Consider the following 19,191-nt stretch of genomic DNA (forward strand, 5'->3'; position numbering starts at 1 on the left):
TCACAAGTCGTGGGCGTCTTGGTGGAGCGTTTGAGGACCCAGGGATGGGAGACGACGCCTTCAATGGGCAACCTGTGCATGGGGTTGGGCTGCAGCAGCTTGGCCAGCAAGTCTTTAGCTCCGGCACTAATGGAAGCATGTGGAGGGGAACTGTACTCCACCTACACCAATAATAAATATTAACAACATGTTAGCTGGTCCGTCTGCCTAAAAGATTTTTATTTTGGATCTCTGTGCTCCAAAAAGCTCAAATATTGGATAAAACTCCTGTGAAAATTAGGAATTGAATTATTGCATTCATCAGCATTCTTACCTTAGAAATCCTACGGTAGGTTCATCGTGACTTTTTGTTTCAAATGGACGTTTTCCAACAAGACACTCATAGCAAAGGACCCCCAGACTCCACAGGTCCACCTTCTCATCCTGAGTTTGGTCGTCCAGCGATCCACACAGGGTGGACCTCCTGCATGGACAGAACAACACAATGTCAGAGCTGAAATGACTACAGAGCATGCTAACATGTCAGCATGCACATACCTTAAAGATGGAATGAACAGAAGAACCAAAGTCAGCGATCTTCAGCTCCCCGTTTCCTCCCCCAGCAACAGGTTCTCTGGTTTGATGTCTCTGTAGTGGAGCGCATCTGCCAGCTCCATGATGCACTAAAAACAAAAGCAAAACAGAAAGTAGCTCATCTGTGAGCTTTAACTAGACCAGAGGCAAGTTATGTTTAAAATGCTTCGTTATTTAATTTACGTTTTACTTAGAATTACTAATCGGACTTTCTGAACCGTTTCAAATGTTTGTCGCCGTTTATCGACATGTTGAACTGAGTTGGTCAACTTGTTGCTTTCATCTGTTTCTTTATTATTTATTAAACTACTGGAGCTTCTGGTGGATTCAGCTGCACTGATGCTGCTTATCAGCTACATTTATAATCCACAACTTTTACACCAGTTTTCAAATCATAAAACCGTTTTAAATGAATTCAGATGGTCAATACGAAACATCGGATCGCTGCATCCAGACGTTAAACTGTCTAAAATGGCCGTCGCTTCTACGTTACATATATAAATATTATATTCCTGTCTGTAAAGAGACTCTGTGTCTGTTACGAATTTCTCCTTTTGAGCTGAATGGTTGCAACATTTCTCCTGCATGTTTGCACGTCTGCATCGCATTTGATTGGATGCAGGAATGTTCTGCTGCGTTTCGGGTCCAGAGAGTCGTTTGGACCGGACCTTAGAACCGACCTGTTTCTGTAGATCTGGGTCGGAGTGGAACCGTCAGGAGCCAGGCTGATCTCCACGTCTCCTCTGCCCGGAGAAAAACAAGAAAAGGCGACTCAGATTCACATTCAAACCTCATGAACTGAAACTACTTTCCACAAATGTTCACACAAAGTGTCGCAGCTTTCAGCTCAGGAATATCTGAGGAATCTTAACTAAACTGAAATATTTCCTGGTTCAGGATTTCTCTTCTGCACGTCACAATTACACCCAGTGAAAACCTTTTCCAGTGAAAACCTTTTCCAGTGAAAACCTTTCCAGTGAACTGACACATCAACACCAGCAGCAGGTTTTCGTTTCTCTCACTCTGCCAGTTACTGATTTAGGACTTTTCTTCAACATCCTGGAAACAGAACTGCAGTGAAGAACAGAAACAAATGATTCATCAGAGCAGTAGATGGCTGTTCAAGAAGTCCAAATGGAAACCTGGACCTGGTCGTCCGCTTCCTGCTGGGTCTGTCGCTGCAGACCAATCAGAGACTCGTACACACAGACAGGAAGCAGCTCAGACCAATGAGGAGACAGTTCAGTACATAAAGAAGAACATCAGCGACAATCTGCCTGTAGAGAAGATCATCAACCTTTTCCACTGTCTGAATGAACTGAACCATCGTTCTCTAGTGGAGGAGATCCAACAGTCTCTGAGTTCAGGACGTCTGTCCTCTGGTAAACTGTCTCCTGCTCGGTGGTCGGCTCTGGTCTTCATCTTACCGTCATCAGAAAAAGATCTGGATGAGTTTGATCTGGAAAAGGATTCTCCTTCAGAGGAGACTCTTCTCAGACTGAGAGGTCAAAGCTGCTAACAAAGTCATACAAGTACAAACAGAGCCAGATACATCTGGTTCATCAGGCTCAGCTTGCTTTATTTGTTCAATCATTTGTTTTTGGGGCGATTTCAGTTCTTAGATTCTTTATACTTTAGTTTTGAAGTCGTTCTTTAAACTTGAACATGTGAGTATTTGAGGCTGGAAGCTCTCAGCCCTGAACTCCATCACCTTACAGAGCTACAACCATCTGGGAGGCGGGAATGAAGACGCTCTCCTTTGGGAGAGACGGTGAAAATGGCAGACTGGAAACTGAAAAATGATTTAAATATAGTTATTCAAAGAGAAACTCTGAGCTTTAAGTCCAACAGACCTAAAGCTGTTGGCCTGAACAGCAAAGTGCCAAAGTTTGAACCGATTCTGTTTTTACTGGATGCTGCAGCAAGAATGAAGTCAATCGACATCCTGAGGAGTTGAGAACACATGAAATCACTTCCTGTCTCCTCCGGTGGGTTTCAGGTGAGGTACCGCTCACCTGAACAGCGCCATCTGCTGCACTGGTGCTGCTTCTCTTCTGGCTGTTGCATCCAGTGGAGACCACAGCTCACCTGGAAAGAGATGAACAAGTCATTATTGATAATTATATATGGCAGATGAAATGCAGCAATACTGTGAAAAGTTCATTACTAAATAACTAAAAACTCTCCAGAGTTTCTCCTCCTGCCTCTTATGAATCGTAGCTTCAGAACCTTGAGCTGCTTTTAGCCTCTATTTAGCTCAGAGTTTTGAGCCGAGGCTCCAGAAATCAGGTCATTGTCGTGTTACTTCATGTCTCTGTTAGGAAGGACTCAGTTTTTCTAAAACTTGTTGAATTCCAGCGTGTAAATGAGTCTTTGTCTGTGAAATGTTTGCTACCTTCAGGGTGAGTCCTTTGCGGCAGCCATCTTGGGATTCTGCTAAAGAAGAGGCCCGCCTCAAACACAGCTCTTTAATAGAACCGGCTGCACTTTGATTGGCCGGGCAAATTGAGAGGCGGGGCTTCACTGGTTAATTGATGGACTGCTGGATGTAAGGGCGGCCATTTTGAAAGCTGCTTTGGTGCAAATGACTCAATAAATAAACTTTGTTGGCAGAACAGCAAAAGTTTGACTGGATTCTTCTTTCCACACCTTTTAGTATAAAAGTCACATTCTTTAATAAATTATCACAAACTCTTGTCTCATAATTCAAACTGTTGACCTTTGTTATTCCAACTGTAATTTTCTGTTTTATCTCCAGAGAATCTCTAAAAGTTGAGACTTTAGAGAGAATCTAAAATCTCTCTAATTTATATTAGAGAGATTTAATCTTTAATTTTTAGATTAAATCTAAAAAACATCGACATGACGGCACCAGGTCCAGTTCTGGTTCTGCCCTCTGACCTCTTGGCCTCAACCGGCCTGCACAGGTAGAGATAGGCCAGGTTCTGGAGCCACAGTGATGCTGATCGGTGATACGAACTGGATTCTGATCCGAATCCTGAGACGGATTCAAGCTGCAGCTTCAACATCAGAACCAGATGAAGTTTCTTCTTCACTAAAGAACATTTCAGTTTGAGTCTCTGAATGAAGGAACTGATTTCATGAACGCAAGAGAGTCAGAGGAAACCGGGTCAGAGAGAACCGGGTCAGAGAGGAACCGGGTCAGAGAGAGAACCGGGTCAGAGATGGAACCGGGTCAGAGATGGAACCGGGTCAGAGAGAGAACCGGGTCAGAGAGAGAACCGGGTCAGAGAGGGAACCGGGTCAGAGATGGAACCGGGTCAGAGATGGAACCGGGTCAGAGAGAACCGGGTCAGAGAGAACCGGGTCAGAGAGGGAACCGGGTCAGAGAGGGAACCGGGTCAGAGATGGGGCTGCTCTTAATGTTATTAAAATACTTTTATGAATTGATAATCATTTCAGTTTGAGATGAGTAAAATTTATTTGCTGCTTTTGAATAACAGTTTATTGTTTCAGAGAGAAAAACAACAGAAGTAAAATGTCTTATTTCAAATGAAAGCTAACAAGGAACTCGTTTCTATGGCTCTTAATGTGAAAGTACTCACCGGAAGTGAATGTAGTTTGTAAACGCTCTAACTTTATCAAGTAGGTGTAATTATCATCTGTGTCCGCTAGAGGGCAGAAACCGCCCTGCTCTGATATTAATAGTTCAGTTCGCGGCTCTGCAGCTAAAATATCAACATTATTCTGACTGTTTGCAGGATAATTAAACTTTTCATAAATATTTTCCTACCTTCAGACCGGAAGCTCAGCATCTTATCGCCTAAACCAGAGTTTGTTTCAGCTCTGTTTGAGCTGAAGCTCCAGTTTTAAGAACCACAGCTCCTCTGAAGCCGCTGCTAGTCTGTTAGCATCGTTAGCTCCGCTCAGAGTCTCTGCGGGATGTTTTCGTCTCTGTGGAGATGCTTCTAGTTCACACTGACAGATGAAACACTGATTTCCAGAAACCAGCTGCAGCTCTTCAAACTCACCTGTATATTCAGAGCGGGGTATTTACGCCCTCTGGTGGCCTTAGTGGGAACTACAGCCCTGATAATGCCGCATTATTTATGTTTAATATCCATTAATGTGGAGTTTAGAGAAAAACTAAAAGACATCCTGAGTCATTATCACAGATTTCTGTCGTATTTATTCAGACATATTTTGATTCACTGTTTGGAGTTAACTTTGATCTGACGTTATAAAATTTTACATTAAAACAAACATCCGGTTTAACAATTTATATGAATAATGTCTGTAGTTATGATAGTTCACCACCAGAGGGCAGTAAGAACTCAATCAACATCATAAAATAATACTTTTAAACTTTTCACTAGTTTCTAATGACAAGTTATATTAACTTAATCCTGTGAATATAATTTATATATTTCATACATGTATGTTATTAGAGATAGAGATTAATTATTAGAATAATTTAGACACAAAGTGAACAACAACTACTTATAAAGTAATATTTTATTTTACAATAGATGGAAATTTAGTTTGAAAAAATCCTACATTTTATTGTGTAACAATCCCAGAAATATTAACTGTGTAATTTTGAGAATGAAAGTGTGAAAAAGCTTCAAATATCAAGAAAAAACAACCAGCTGACATAAGAACAACTGTTCTTTATTATTTTAAAAACTGTTTAAAATTATAAAATAAAGCTGCTGTATTAAACTCTTTACAAGACGTTTTATTTCTAATCAAACTGAATAAAATCCTGCAGTGACTCTTATTTAACAACAGTAATGTAAGCTGACTTGATCTGACTTTATAACAGTGAAAATTAAAACAGAGAGAAACATCTGGTTGAACAATTTCTATTGATGATGTAAATAATGAATAAATCCAGAACGACGGCAGGATGACCGATGGAGAATGTCCTGATATGTGAGGAAAATTAACTGTTTCATCTCATGAACATATTAACTTTTGTCCAAGCATCATCAGAGGTGGAGTCGCTCGTCCCGTCTGTATCAGCGCTGAATTTTCCTGCGTACCTGAACACATCTTCAGTAAAACCAGCCTCACTGAAGCCAATAGACCAGAGCTACGTTGCAGGAAAACTCTGAAGCTTCTTGCTGGTTTTGGCCTCTAAACTGAGACGCGCTCTCATAAGAAGTGAAATGTTGCACTAGGTGCAGGAGATGACCTTTAACCCCTGGTCCCAGGTTTTAGGCGGTGTTGAGGTGAAGAGCGAGGCTCCTGATCTGCTGTGAGTGACGTGACGCTCGGTGGAAGTTCTGCATCCTGTTGCAGCTTCATGTTGGAGACGTGAGGTTTTGCTTCTCCTGTCAGGGATTTGATGGGAAACGAGTCACAACATTCAGATGATTTCGTCACTTTGACGATGCAAACTCTGGTTCCTCAGTGTTTGGTCTGTCAGAACGCTGGCTCAGGTTTCTCCTCTAGTTTTTCTTTAAACTTGTTCCACTTTAAATCCACACAAATAAACCACAGAAAGTTATTTTCTCATCTTCTGATGCAAATTTGCATCCATCAACAAAAGCAGGAAAATAAAACTGTTCTTGAACAACAGCTGTGCAAACTGATCCCATCACATCTGTGAGCAACATGGAGTCGATCTCTGGTTCACCTTTGACCTTTTCTTCCTTCTTGTTGCATCAGAAACTTAAAGTGAATAAAGACGTTTGAGTGAAACCAGGTTTCAGGTGGACTGAAGTCGTCTTCACTGTGAACTTCATCAACTTTCTGCTTCACAACAAAACCTTTCAAATCCAAACACACATCCAAGCAGCCGAGTCCAAATGATCCACGTTCAAATATTGTTTCTTTTCTCTGCAGGATCTGGTCAGGACGTCTGGATCTCAAGTGGATTTAATGCCACAGATCCAGAGGAAGTTTTACTGTTTGGCTCTGAATCTATAGAGCTGCTATCATGTCTGATTTTAGATCAACTTTTTCACCTCAACAGAATAAAATGACATTTTGTCCCATTAACAAACTCTTTAAAGCTTTTTAATGAAATTTATGCTTCATGTTTTTGCTCAATTCAACTTTTCTAACAAACTCAGAGTATTTTTCTCTCTTTTGTTCCTGCAGATCATCAAACAGATCAGATGAAAAATAAAACTGAAAATCTTCAACAATCGACGTCTGGAAAATATTTGAAAAGAAAATGTTCTGAGGTCAAAGGTCATCATCTTGATCCAGAGTCTCTTTAGACTCAAACTGCTGCAGCTTCAACCTGTGAGGATCAGCAGGACACAGAGACGTTCTCTACTTTACAGAGATCAGATCACCTGCAGAGAGAAGAAGGAAGGAGAGCAGATCAGTGAGTGTTTCCAGTAGCAGTCAGTGACGCAGCACATCCAGTAGATGGTTTCCAGTCAGACTGATCTCAGAGCTGTGACCAAGATGAACCTGATCAGTTGTTTCCTGTTGAACTGAGAGAACAAGCAGGTCTGAGATCAGATCTGCTGCTGTTTGATGAATGAGGACCACTGTCTCTAGACATGTTGGACGCTGGAGTCCAGCTGGACGTCCTGGAGACATGGACACAGCAACAACACAGCAAGCTGCTGCTCCTCTGATTGGCTGATTGCTGTGTCCAATCAGGAAGCCTGAACCATTCTCCTCCCACTGAGAAGCTGCAGCTTTACTGGGAACACTGGATCTTTGCTCTGATGCTGACTGGGTTTAGTTCAATATGCTGACAGCAGCTGGACTCACTGCAAACATTTACTTACTCTAAAGTCTCTACAAGATCCTTCAGCTGCTGAACATCTGATTCTTCCAGGTTGTTTCCTCCCAGGTCCAGTTCTGTCAGACGGGTCGGGTTGGACTTCAGAGCTGAGGCCAAATAATCACAACTGATCTTTGACAACCTGCAGCTCATCAACCTGAATAAAGAATAAAAGATGTGAACCAACAGGATGCAGGTTAACCAGTCTAACAAAACCAGTTAAAGATTCTCATGAATATTAATGCCAACAAGCTGCTGCTCCAATAAAGACCTGCTGACTTCAGAACCAGAACCAGAACCAGAACCTGGTACTGGGTCATGATGTGTTGGAGGATTTTAGTCAGTAAAATCATTCCAGGTTCTGATCAAAGTGTTGAAGCATCAATCATTGATTATTGATTTGTTCCTGTCAGATTCCAGGATTTCACTTTTCTAGACTGGATGACCTTTGACCTGCTTGACCTGAGGGGATTTCTACACACTGGGTCCGAATGCTGTCCTGTTCTGACCTCAGATCAGCAGGTCCAACTCAGTTACACAGAGAAACTAAATTAAACTCTGGATCCAGGAACAAACTCAGAAAATATTGATTAGATCAGAAGAAATGAACTTTGATTGATGATCAATTATATTGAATTATTCACAGAAATATCAATAATTATATCATTACATACACCAATGTCTCCAGTCTGCAGCCTTCAGTCTGTAGAAAACCACAGAGATCCTTCAGTCCAGAACCTTCCAGGTTGGTTTTGCTCAGGTCCAGTTCTGTCAGATGGGTCGGGTTGGACTTCAGAGCTGAGAACAGAGACGTCCAGCTGGTCTCTGAGAAAACTGCAGTCCTCAATCTGAATAAAGAATAAAAGATGTGAACCAACAGGATGCAGTTAAAACTGAAATATGAACAAATAATAATAAAATGTATAAATTAATTTCCCTGAATGTAAAAGAAACATGATGAACTGATTCTAACATCTGATCCAGTCAAACTGGTTTAAAGAGTCCAAACCAGCAGAACCAGAACATTTGATCAACAAAGAAACTCAAAGTTTGTCTCAAAGTTTCTGAGGATCTTAAACTCAGTGGATGTTTTTCTCTCCATGTTTCCTTCCAGGCTCTGGATTCTCCGACTGCTCTGTCCATCATTGATCTGCTGATATTTTATGGCTCCAGTTTTTCTTCATTAATCTATTAATGATGTTTTTCTTGCTGCTTGTATTTGAACTGCAGCTCATTGCTCAGTATGACAGATGGAAACGGGTTGATTTCAATCCTTTTATCATATCATCACATTCTGAAAGTTGATCATGTGCTGATTCAGTTTCTGAACCATCAACTAGAAAATATTGATCCTTTTCTCTGTGAGGTCATTGTGGGTCATTTGGTTCTGGTTCTGAATCGTTCATCAGAGACGCTGCAGAAATGGGAATATTGATCAGGATATCAGCTTCTTTAATCTGGTCTAGTTAAAGCACTGCAACACCTGGACTCTGTAAACCTGGACTGGATCATCATCAACTAATAGCAGAAGATTTAAAGCTAATGTGGGATTTATGGATCTTCAATAAAGGGACATTTCATGTTGACCTTTGACCTGCTTGACCTGAGGGGGATTTCACACTGGGGTCCGAATGCTGTCCTGTTCTGACCTCAGATCAGCAGGTCCAACTCAGTTACACAGAGAAACTAAATTAAACTCTGGATCCAGGAACAAACTCAGAAAATATTGATTAGATCAGAAGAAATGAACTTTGATTGATGATCAATTATATAGAATTATTCACAGAAATATCAATAATTATATCATTACATACACCAATGTCTCCAGTCTGCAGCCTTCAGTCTGTAGAAAACCACAGAGATCCTTCAGTCCAGAACCTTCCAGGTTGGTTCTGCTCAGGTCCAGTTCTGTCAGATGGGTCGGGTTGGACTTCAGAGCTGAGAACACAGACGTCCAGCTGGTCTCTGATAAACTGCATTCATCCAATCTGAATAAAGAATAAAAGATGTGAACCAACAGGATGCAGTTAAAACTGAAAATGAACAAATAAATAATAAAATGTATAAATTATTTCCCTGAATGTAAAAGAAACATGATGAACTGATTCTAACATCTGATCCAGTCAAACTGGTTTAAAGAGTCCAAACCAGCAGAACCAGAACATTTGATCAACAAAGAAACTCAAAGTTTTCTATCAGTCTGGATGAGTTGAGCTATTTCTGCTGGTTCCTGATCATCAGACCCAACTTGGTAACTGGATCAGAACCAGTCAGGTTCTTCATTAATGGCCTTTGGGTTCCTATTAAAGCTGCTGAAAGCCAATGGAGGCCATTATTTCCTCAGGAGACGGTTCCTCTCTGACCCGGCCCAACAGAACCACAGCCTCAGGACAAAGCTGAGGAACCTGCTGCTGCTGCAAACCTCACTTTCATTCATTGCATCTAGATTTGCTTTTCTACAATCAGTGGTTTCTTAGACGTTCATTAATGAGGATTTGAACTCGTCAGTGTTTGTGGCTCTGGAGGATCAACATTTCATTCTGATGTAAAGAATCAGAAAAAAAAGCATCTGAATCTTTACCAAACTGAAACATCTCCATCATTCATTCACAGCATTTCAATTATTTTACTCATTTTGTTCATCAAAAACATTTTAAAGAGAAAACTGAAAAACAAAGTTCAATAATCTTAAAGTCTGAAATAAGAAAATAATTAATAAGGTCAAAAGTTTTAGAGATTTTATTCTGATAATTAAAAACAGGTTGTTTTAAAATAATATATATTAACATTAAATTGATTAACTATTGATTAAAGAATCAATAAATGATTTTATTGCATAAATAGAGAAAACAAACCTCAGTTTCTTCACTTTACTGACTGAATTCTCCAGGATCTCAACCAGATGATTCATATCAGATTCTCCAGCTTCCAGTATGTAGATCTGATTTATTTCCAGTTCAGTCAGATCTGGGTTGGACTTCAGAGCCGAGGCCAAAACTTCACATTCAGCATTTTGGATCGAACAGCCACCAAGTCTGTGATTAGAGAAGAAATAAATTCAGTTCTAATGAAATCAATCTGGATCATAAACAGACTAAAATATGATAACAGTGATGTCATCATCTGATCATCATCTGATCAATATCTACTGAGTTTGACCCCACAGAGAATCTGTGCAGTTCCTGGTTCTGGTCCAGGTCCAGGTTCAGGTTCAGGTTCTGGTCCAGGTTCTGGTTCTGGTCCAGGTTCTGGTTCTGGTCCAGGTTCTGGTTCTGGTTCTGGTCCAGGTTCTGGTTCTGGTCCAGGTTCTGGTTCTGGTCCAGGTTCTGGTTCTGGTTCTGGTCCAGGTTCTGGTTCTGGTCCAGGTTCTGGTTCTGGTCCAGGTTCTGGTTCTGGTTCTGGTCCAGGTTCTGGTTCTGGTCCAGGTTCTGGTTCTGGTCCAGGTTCTGGTTCTGGTTCTGGTTCTGGTTCTGGTTCTGGTCCAGGTTCTGGTTCTGGTCCAGGTTCTGGTTCTGGTTCTGGTTCTGGTCCAGGTTCTGGTTCTGGTCCAGGTTCTGGTTCTGGTTCTGGTTCTGGTCCAGGTTCTGGTCCAGGTTCTGGTTCTGGTTCTGGTCCACGTTCTGGTCCAGGTTCTGGTTCTGGTCCAGGTTCTGGTTCTGGTTCTGGTCCAGGTTTTGGTTCTGGACCAGGTTCTGGTTCTGGTTCTGGTTCTGGTTTTGGTTCTGGTTCTGGTTCTGGTCCAGGTTTTGGTTCTGGACCAGGTCCAGGTTCTGGTTCTGGTCCAGGTTCTGGTTCTGGTTCTTGTTCTGGTTCTGGTCCAGGTTCTGGTTCTGGTTCTGGTTCTGGTTCTGGTTCTGGTCCAGGTTCTGGTTCTGGTCCAGGCTTCATGTCCTCAGACCTTCAGCTGCAGTCAGATGTTGAAGATCTTCTATCATCAGTGAAGGAAAGTTCAGTTTCTCTGCAGCAGCTGATGAAGAGGCTGACTGAGCTGAATGAAGGAAACGACTGGAGATGATGGAGAGGAGGAGGAAACTGCTCACAGCTCTGACTTGGACTAGACCGTTTAGACCAAGCAGGAAGTGAGTTATAAATGAAGTGAGCAGAACAGGAAGTCCAGCTGCTGTGGACCTCTGGCATCTCTGGGTTTGTTGAGCCAATATCTGCTGCATCATCATGAATAATAGTAATATATTGTATAGAAACATGTTTCCCAGCAGCAGGTTATTAAATGCTGCCACAGAGGAAACTGGGAGCAGAACAAACACATGATGCTCCAGTTCTGTCTCCGTCCATCTGCTGGATTTGATGCTTTAACAAAGTAGAAAGTGGACAGTCGTCAACCTGCTGCAGCTAAAAGCTTCACGTTGTTCTGGTCGTCCTGCAGAGCAGCAGCAGAACCGGTCCTGCTGCTCCTTCGGGTCAGAACCGTCTGGACTGGGTCAGAACCGGGTCCAGGTGACCCAGGATCTGCAGATGATCCTCATTAATATGTCTGCACACATTGAGATGAGACAGACTGATAAACTCTCAGTCCATCAGTCTGATCTACTATAGTGATGATATGGATCATGGTGGACAGAACCAGAACCAGAGTGTTTGGGTCCATTTTTCATGATGAAGCAGTGAAATTTCTCCAGTAACTAGAAGATGTTGGGATCCATTTTCTGCTGCATGGATCATAGAGAATCTCCTGATTCAATGTGTTGACAGTAAGTAATGATTATTAGGAACATTTTGGACTCAAAGTATCAGATATTGATATGAAACTGGAACTTTCACTAAAATCATTTTTGGTCTCCAGCAAAATTAAAACGTCTCAGCAGCAGAGGCGGAGACAGAGGGGTGGCAGGGATTGCATTTGCCCCCAACAGAGGCCGTGCCACCCCTACTGCCACCCCACTGGAAATGGTCATTTTAAAATATACTTATGAGATCGGCAAAGACCCGGGCCGGACCCGGAACGGACCAGCGCCAGACCAGGACCGGACCCGGGCCAGACCAGGACCGGACCCGGGCCAGACCCGAGCCAGACCAGCGCAAGACCAGGGACAGACCCGGGCCAGGAAAGGGCCGGATCCGGGCCAGACCAGGGCCTGGAAAGGGCCGGATCCAGGCCGGACCAGCGCCGGACCAGCGCCGGACCAGCGCCAGACCAGGGCCAGACCAGGGCCAGCCCAGGGCCAGATCCGGGCCGGACAAGCGCAAGACAGGGATAGACCCTGGCCAGGAAAGGGCCGGACTCGGGCCGGACTCGGGCCGAACCTGGGCCGGATCCGGGCCGAACCAGGGCCGGGCCACGGCAAAACCAGGGCCAGGAAAGGGCCGGATCCGGGCCGGACCCGGGCCAGACCAGCGCAAGACCAGGGACAGACCCGGGCCAGGAAAGGGCCGGATCCGGGCCAGACCAGGGCCTGGAAAGGGCTGGATCCGGGCCGGACTACGGCCGGACCCGGGCCGGACCAGGGCCGGACCAGCGCCGGACCAGCGCCAGACCAGGACCGGACCCGGGCCAGACCAGGTCCGGACCCGGGCCAGACCAGGGCCGGACTAGGGCCGGATCAGGGCCGGACCAGGGCCAGGCCACGGCAAAACCAGGGCCGGACCAGGGCCAGGCCAGGGCCAGATCCGGGCCGGACCAGCGCAAGACCAGGGATAGACCCGGGCCAGGAAAGGGCCGGACTCGGGCCGAACCTGGGCGGGATCCGGGCCGGACCAGGGCCGGGCCACGGCAAAACCAGGGCCAGGAAAGGGCCGGATCCGGGCCGGACCCGAGTCAGACCAGCGCAAGACCAGGGACAGACCCGGGCCAGGAAAGGGCCGGATCCGGGCCAGACCAGCGCAAGACCAGGGACAGAACCGGGCCAGGAAAGGGCCGGATCCGGGCCAGACCAGGGCCTGGAAAGGGCCGGATCTTGGCCGGACCAGGGCTGGACCCGGGCCGGACCAGCGCCGGACCAGCGCCAGACCAGGACCGGACCCGGGCCAGACCAGGGCCGGACCAGGGCCTGCCCAGGGCCAGATCCGGGCCGGACCAGTGCAAGACCAGGGATAGACCAGGCCAGGAAAGGGCCGGACTCGGGCCGAACCTGGGCCGGATCCGGGCCGGACCAGGGCCGGGCCACGGCAAACCAGGGCCAGGAAAGGGCCGGATCCTGGCCGGACCCGAGCCAGACCAGCGCAAGAGGGACAGACCCGGGCCAGGAAAGGGCCGGATCCGGGCCAGACCAGGGCCGGATCCGGGCCAGACCAGGGCCTGGAAAGGGCCGGACCCGGCCCGGACCAGCGCAAGACCACCTTTGTATATGGACCCTGTGATAAAGCCTTGCTCACCCTTTGGCCACCCCTTGAAAAAAGTCGAGCTCCGCCACTGCAGACAGAAACAGTTTATATTAAAATCCTGTTTTATGAATCATGTTTGGTGGATGAATCATAAAATGTGACAGATGAGAGACGTCTGATCATGCAGAGTGTTTCTGACTCCATTTGGGTCATGAACCAAAGAAACCCTGTGGAGAATCAACAATAATTATAGTTTATTAATGACACTAAATTTAACAGATTTCAGGAAAAACGACTCAAAGATGATTTGAACCAGAACAACACAGAGGATTTTTCTCCCTGGATTTTATGGGACGAAGAAAAACTTTAATTATCTGGTTCTCTAACGAGAAAGAGAGAAATGTTTAAAAGATTAGAAAACTAAAATCTCTACAAATACAACGTATGGAAAATAATAATAATAACAAATCAGAGAAACAAGGAGAAACTGTTTCTATGAAACCAGATGGAGGAAAAGGATAAATTTATTCAACTCAACTATTATGGAAATAGATCAAAGCAAAGAAACTGATAGCAAACTAATAGATTTATCAATAATTAAAATCCAACAGATAAAGACACCGATCTCTAAAACACATGAGAATCTGTTGAATGATCCTCCACTCAGTTCTGCTCTCAGCCTCATGCAGTTTTTGCTGCTGCTCTGGATTCACCATCGATAGGAACAGATCAAAATCATCCACTAACAACTAATCACTGATCAATAAAGTCATTAAAGACTGAAAGGGAATCAGACGGCAGGTGAGGAGGCGACCCGGCAGAGCGGCTGCTGAAGGATTGATTTGATCAGAACTTTGTGGAGGAGAAACGCCGCCATCTTGGATCAGAGCAGAGATGTCAGTGATTCCTAAACCTGGTAAAGATGAAACTGGATGTGGTTCATAAACCAACATCAGTTTGAAACATTGATTACAGGATCACTGCAGCAACACTGGATGAATATTATAATCCCAGGAATTACAGACACACAGATCAGATTTAATCTGGTTTTATCATCAACATTCAAACCCATGACAACATGGGCTCCTGACCTCACAGGTCAAAGGTTAAACAGAATCAATAAAGTCATTCAGATGCTGAAAAGGCTTTTGATTCAATGTGTTGGAAATATCTTTATTGAGCTCTGGACAGATTTGGCTTTAATAATCAGATTATAGGTTGTTTCAGTCTGTATGAATCACATTCTGCCAGGATTAAGATTAATGTGGATTATCAGATTCAGGAAAGGGTCTGTGGCCGAGGCTGAACCCTCATCGCCACGTTGCTGCTTTTATTGATCCATCAGAGAACAACAACATTATGGGAGGAAACTATTAAGGAACAAGACCAGACGATGAGCTGCTAACGCTAACTGCTAACGCTAACTGCTAACGCTAACTGACCCAGAGTTAGCCGACCTGATAGCAGGATGCTACGTCAACGATGGATTATAGTCAGAATGGTTGATTTCTGGTCCATAATCAATGATCAATCAGCAAACAATCATCCAATTCTAGTCAGAACCAAAGTTGAAAATGTGTCAACGAATCATTGAGGTTGAAATTGATGAATCAAACGCCGATAACTGATCAATATCTGTTATCGGCAGATATTGATCGAGTCAATATCTGATCTATATTAAATCAATAAATGCTTTCCCAACTCCCTCTTCAGTACTTTGGTTCTTGGTTTGGTGAAACTGAACTGGATCTTTATCAGCATTTGGACATTTTTTATGAATTTAATCAACTTATTTTTCAGTGTTTGTGATTAATGGAGGATTGAACCAGTTATTGATGAACTTTAACCCCTGTATATATTGTCAATAATTGTTCCAACTGCAGTTCAAATCACCTTTTGCTCTATTTTTCTGTCTCTGGTGTTAAATCAATCCTGATTTGATCTTTAGGTTTTCTGATAAACACTTTATTTTAAAAAATTGACTCATTTTTACCACAAGCTGCAGCATCATAAGTGCTGCAGCATAGTGCAGCATTTATGATGCTGCACTATGCTGCAGCATTTATGATGCTACAGCATAGTGCAGCATCATAAATGCTGCAGCTTGATAGCTAAATGTAACTGTATGTGTCGACTAGCATAAGATAAATATTCATGAATATTCCTCATTAACTTAGCAGTGAGTGTACATCAATCAATCAGATTGACTGATTGATTGATTGATTGATTGAGTGTACATGGGGAACCGAACTTTGTGTTTTCTCAGACCTGTAACCAGTTCCCTACTTAATATTTCTGCTTGTTACAAAACGTCTCTCTTGCTCTGCAGAACCTGGTTTCTTTAGCAGAATGCTCTCAGAGTCAAGATAAGCAACCAGCAGCTTCTGCATGCTGAGTTTTAAATTAACACCACAAAGGAGCAGCAGACACGAACAGACAGTCAGTTTGACACAAACTTATTTTAATCTCATCAGAGAACATGTGAAATTTCCTCCCCAGAATGTTTTAATGTTTTCCTGGGCGAATAACATGCAACACTGATGATGATGATGATGATGATCATCAGAACATTCACATTAGACTGGAAGGAAATAATTAAGGAAATTCATCCAGTGGAGAGACTGACTGTCATGAAGACTTTCTGCTGATCAATAAAAATATTGGAAGAGAAGAAACCTGAACCTGGAACCAACTGGAGGATCAATGTAATCATCTAGTTTTATTGTGAAAGTTCTCACTTTGGGTTTTATTGTTTTATTATTTAATTGTCTTTGTTCAACAAGATACTTTGCAGCTTTTGTTAGTGGAGGTTTGAATGTTCAAAGTATTTATATTTCTGAAACTGTAAAAACAACAAAAATAAAGTTTATGAAAAATAATCCAGAGGATGAAGGAAGTAGATAAAGAGCAAAAACATCCAGAATCAACTTGAAGACAGAAGAAGAAACAGGAGGACAATAGAGCTGAATCAGCATCACACAATGAAAACATCTGGACTCACCGAGCCTTTCTGCAGTTCCTCACAGCTGGAACCAGTCTCTGTCGTCCTGATTCTGATGTGTTGTACTTCTTCAGGTCCAACTCATCCAGAACCTTCTCTGACATCTGCAGCATGAAGGCCAGAGCTGAACAGTCAGTCACTGAGAGCTCCTTCCCTGAATCCAGCAGCCGTTGGATCTCCTGATAAAATGAGACGTCGTTCATCTCCACCAGACAGTAGAAGATGTTGATGCTTCTGTCAGGAGAGATTCTATCAGAGTTCATCTCCTTCAGGTTGGTGATGATTCTCTGGATGGTTTCTGGACTGGTCTCTGTCTGACCCAGCAGATCTTCTAAGACTCTGGTTGGACTCCACAGTGAGACCATGAAGGAAGCGGACAAACAGGTCCAGGTGGCCATTTTTTCTGCGGAGGGATTTCTCCATGACTTTCTTCATGAACTCATCTAGAGATGTTTCTCTGCATTCGTCTCCCAGGAACGTCTTGATCTCCTCTGACTTCCTGCTGGTGAAGCAGTGGAGCATGTAGACTGCAGCCAGAAACTCCTGGATGCTCAGATGAACAAAGGAGTAGACGGAGACGTCGCGTGTCCCTCTCTCTCTTTTAAACATCTCAGTGAAAACTCCTGAGAACAACGCAGCATCTTGGATGTTGATGCCGCACTGTGTGAGCTCTTTGTCATAGAAGATCAGGTTTCCCTCCAGCAGCTGATCAAAGCCAGTTTTCCTAGAGACTCAATCAGCTTCCTGTTCTCTGGACTCCAGATAGATTTTCTCTTTTTTCCTCCATCATACTTTTCCTCCTTGATTTTGAGTAGAACCAGCAGGAACTCTATGTACATCTCAGTCTGAGTCTTGGGTAGTTTCTCTCTCTCTCTGGTCTTCATCACATCCTCCAGAACTTTAGCAGTGATCCAGCAGAAGACGGGGATGTGACACATGATGTGGAGACTTTTGGATTTCTGGATGTGGGAGATGATCCTGCTGGCCTTCTCTTCATCATCTCTGAATCTCTTCCTGAAGTATTCCTCCTTCTGGGGGTCAGTGAACCCTCTGACCTCTGTCACCATGTCAACACAGTGAGCAGGGATCCGATTGGCTGCTGCAGGTCGTGTGGTTATCCAGAGGAGAGCAGAGGGAAGCAGTTCCTTCCTGATGAGGTTTGTCAGCAGAACATCCACTGAGCTGGACTCTAGCATCAGTCAGGTTCGGATTGTTGTTGAAATCCAGACTAAATCGACTTTCATCCAGACCATCAAAGATGAACAGAACCTGGAACGATTCAAAGCTGCTGATTCCTTTGGTTTTAGTGAAACGTTCATGAATCAGTTCTAATAAGCTGAACTTTTCTTCTCTCAGTAAATTCAGTTCTTTGAAGGTGAATGGAAATATGAAATCAATGTTCTGGTTGGTTTTGCCTTCAGCCCAGTCCAGAGTGAACTTCTGTGTTAACAGTGTTTTCCCAATGCCAGCCACGCCCATGGTCATCACTGTTCTGATTGGTTGATCTCCTCCAGGTGGGACTTTAAAGATGTCTTCTCTTCTGACTGTTTCTTGATTCCTGGATGCTGTTTCAATGTGTCTGACCTCATGCTCCTGGTTGACCTCTCTAGTTGACCCCTCTGTGATGTAGAGCTCAGTGTAGATCTGGTTCAGATCGGTTTTATTTCCAAGTTCAGCGACGCCTTCAGAGAGACTTTGGGTCTTCATCTTCAGAAACTCTTTAAGTTCAGGCTGATACAGACCAACAATATCTGAAAAAAAAACAAACAAAATAAAAACAATTTGCTGGACTAAAAAAGTTACTGTTGTTTTTCCATTCGTGTTTCCATTTTCCCTCATTTTCCTTCTGCTCTGAAACTCATCCTGCAGCCAAACCCCTGAAAGTTATTGCAACTTCTATCTGTTATTCGGGTTCAGCACCAACACTCAGTTCCCCAGTGCATCACAGGCCTCCATGCTTTACATGCCCTGCTGCCAGGAGAAGCTGTGTGCGTTTCTGCTTTTATTAAAAGAAAACATATTTTTGTTTCAAAGATATATTCTTTAATAAGCTTGACTGCAAGCCTCTCTTCAGGGAGAATCATTCCTGACAGAAAGACGAGTTTCTAGTTTTAAAAGGTGGATGCATTGAACAAGGACCAATCAGGTTGCTGCAGATCGTTTACAGGCTCAGCTCATCTCGGCTCAGCTTTATGGACATTAATATCATGAGGATGAGAATCCATGTGTCTTTGGAGAATTGATCAAGAAGTCAAGTTTAAATCCACTGCTTTAGCTGTGGCTCAATGTGTAGCTCAATGTTCACAGTGAGCTGCACTCAGAGTTCACATTTAGAGGTTTGTGTTGAGGTGAGAAAGTGCAGCTGTGTGTTTGAGTCTCAACCTGCTGACTCTGTGTTTTGCTCTAAAGTCTCAGTTCCCGGTTAGCCACTGCGTTATGGCCAGAACATTTATTGATACTGATTTCCTTCATTTTGGGAGATCAATAATCGGTCGATTTATCCACTGATGTCATCAACCTGAGCAAAGAGCTAAAAATCAACCAGTTTTCTTTTCTCTGTGATTTTTGACTGATAAATCAAACCTCCTGATCTGGTTCCTCCTCTTCCTCACTCATCACATTGACC

The 19,191-nt window shown here is 43.7% G+C and overlaps 1 pseudogene; it reads right to left on the reverse strand.

Annotated features, from left to right (window-relative positions):
* Window positions 1-19,191, reverse strand: part of LOC129356453 (NLR family CARD domain-containing protein 3-like) — a 58,018-nt pseudogene that overhangs the window by 35,752 nt on the left and 3,075 nt on the right.

This window comes from Poeciliopsis prolifica, unplaced genomic scaffold (assembly GCF_027474105.1).
Source record: "Poeciliopsis prolifica strain line A6 unplaced genomic scaffold, Auburn_PproV2 SCAFFOLD171, whole genome shotgun sequence".
Taxonomy (NCBI): Eukaryota; Metazoa; Chordata; class Actinopteri; order Cyprinodontiformes; family Poeciliidae; genus Poeciliopsis; species Poeciliopsis prolifica.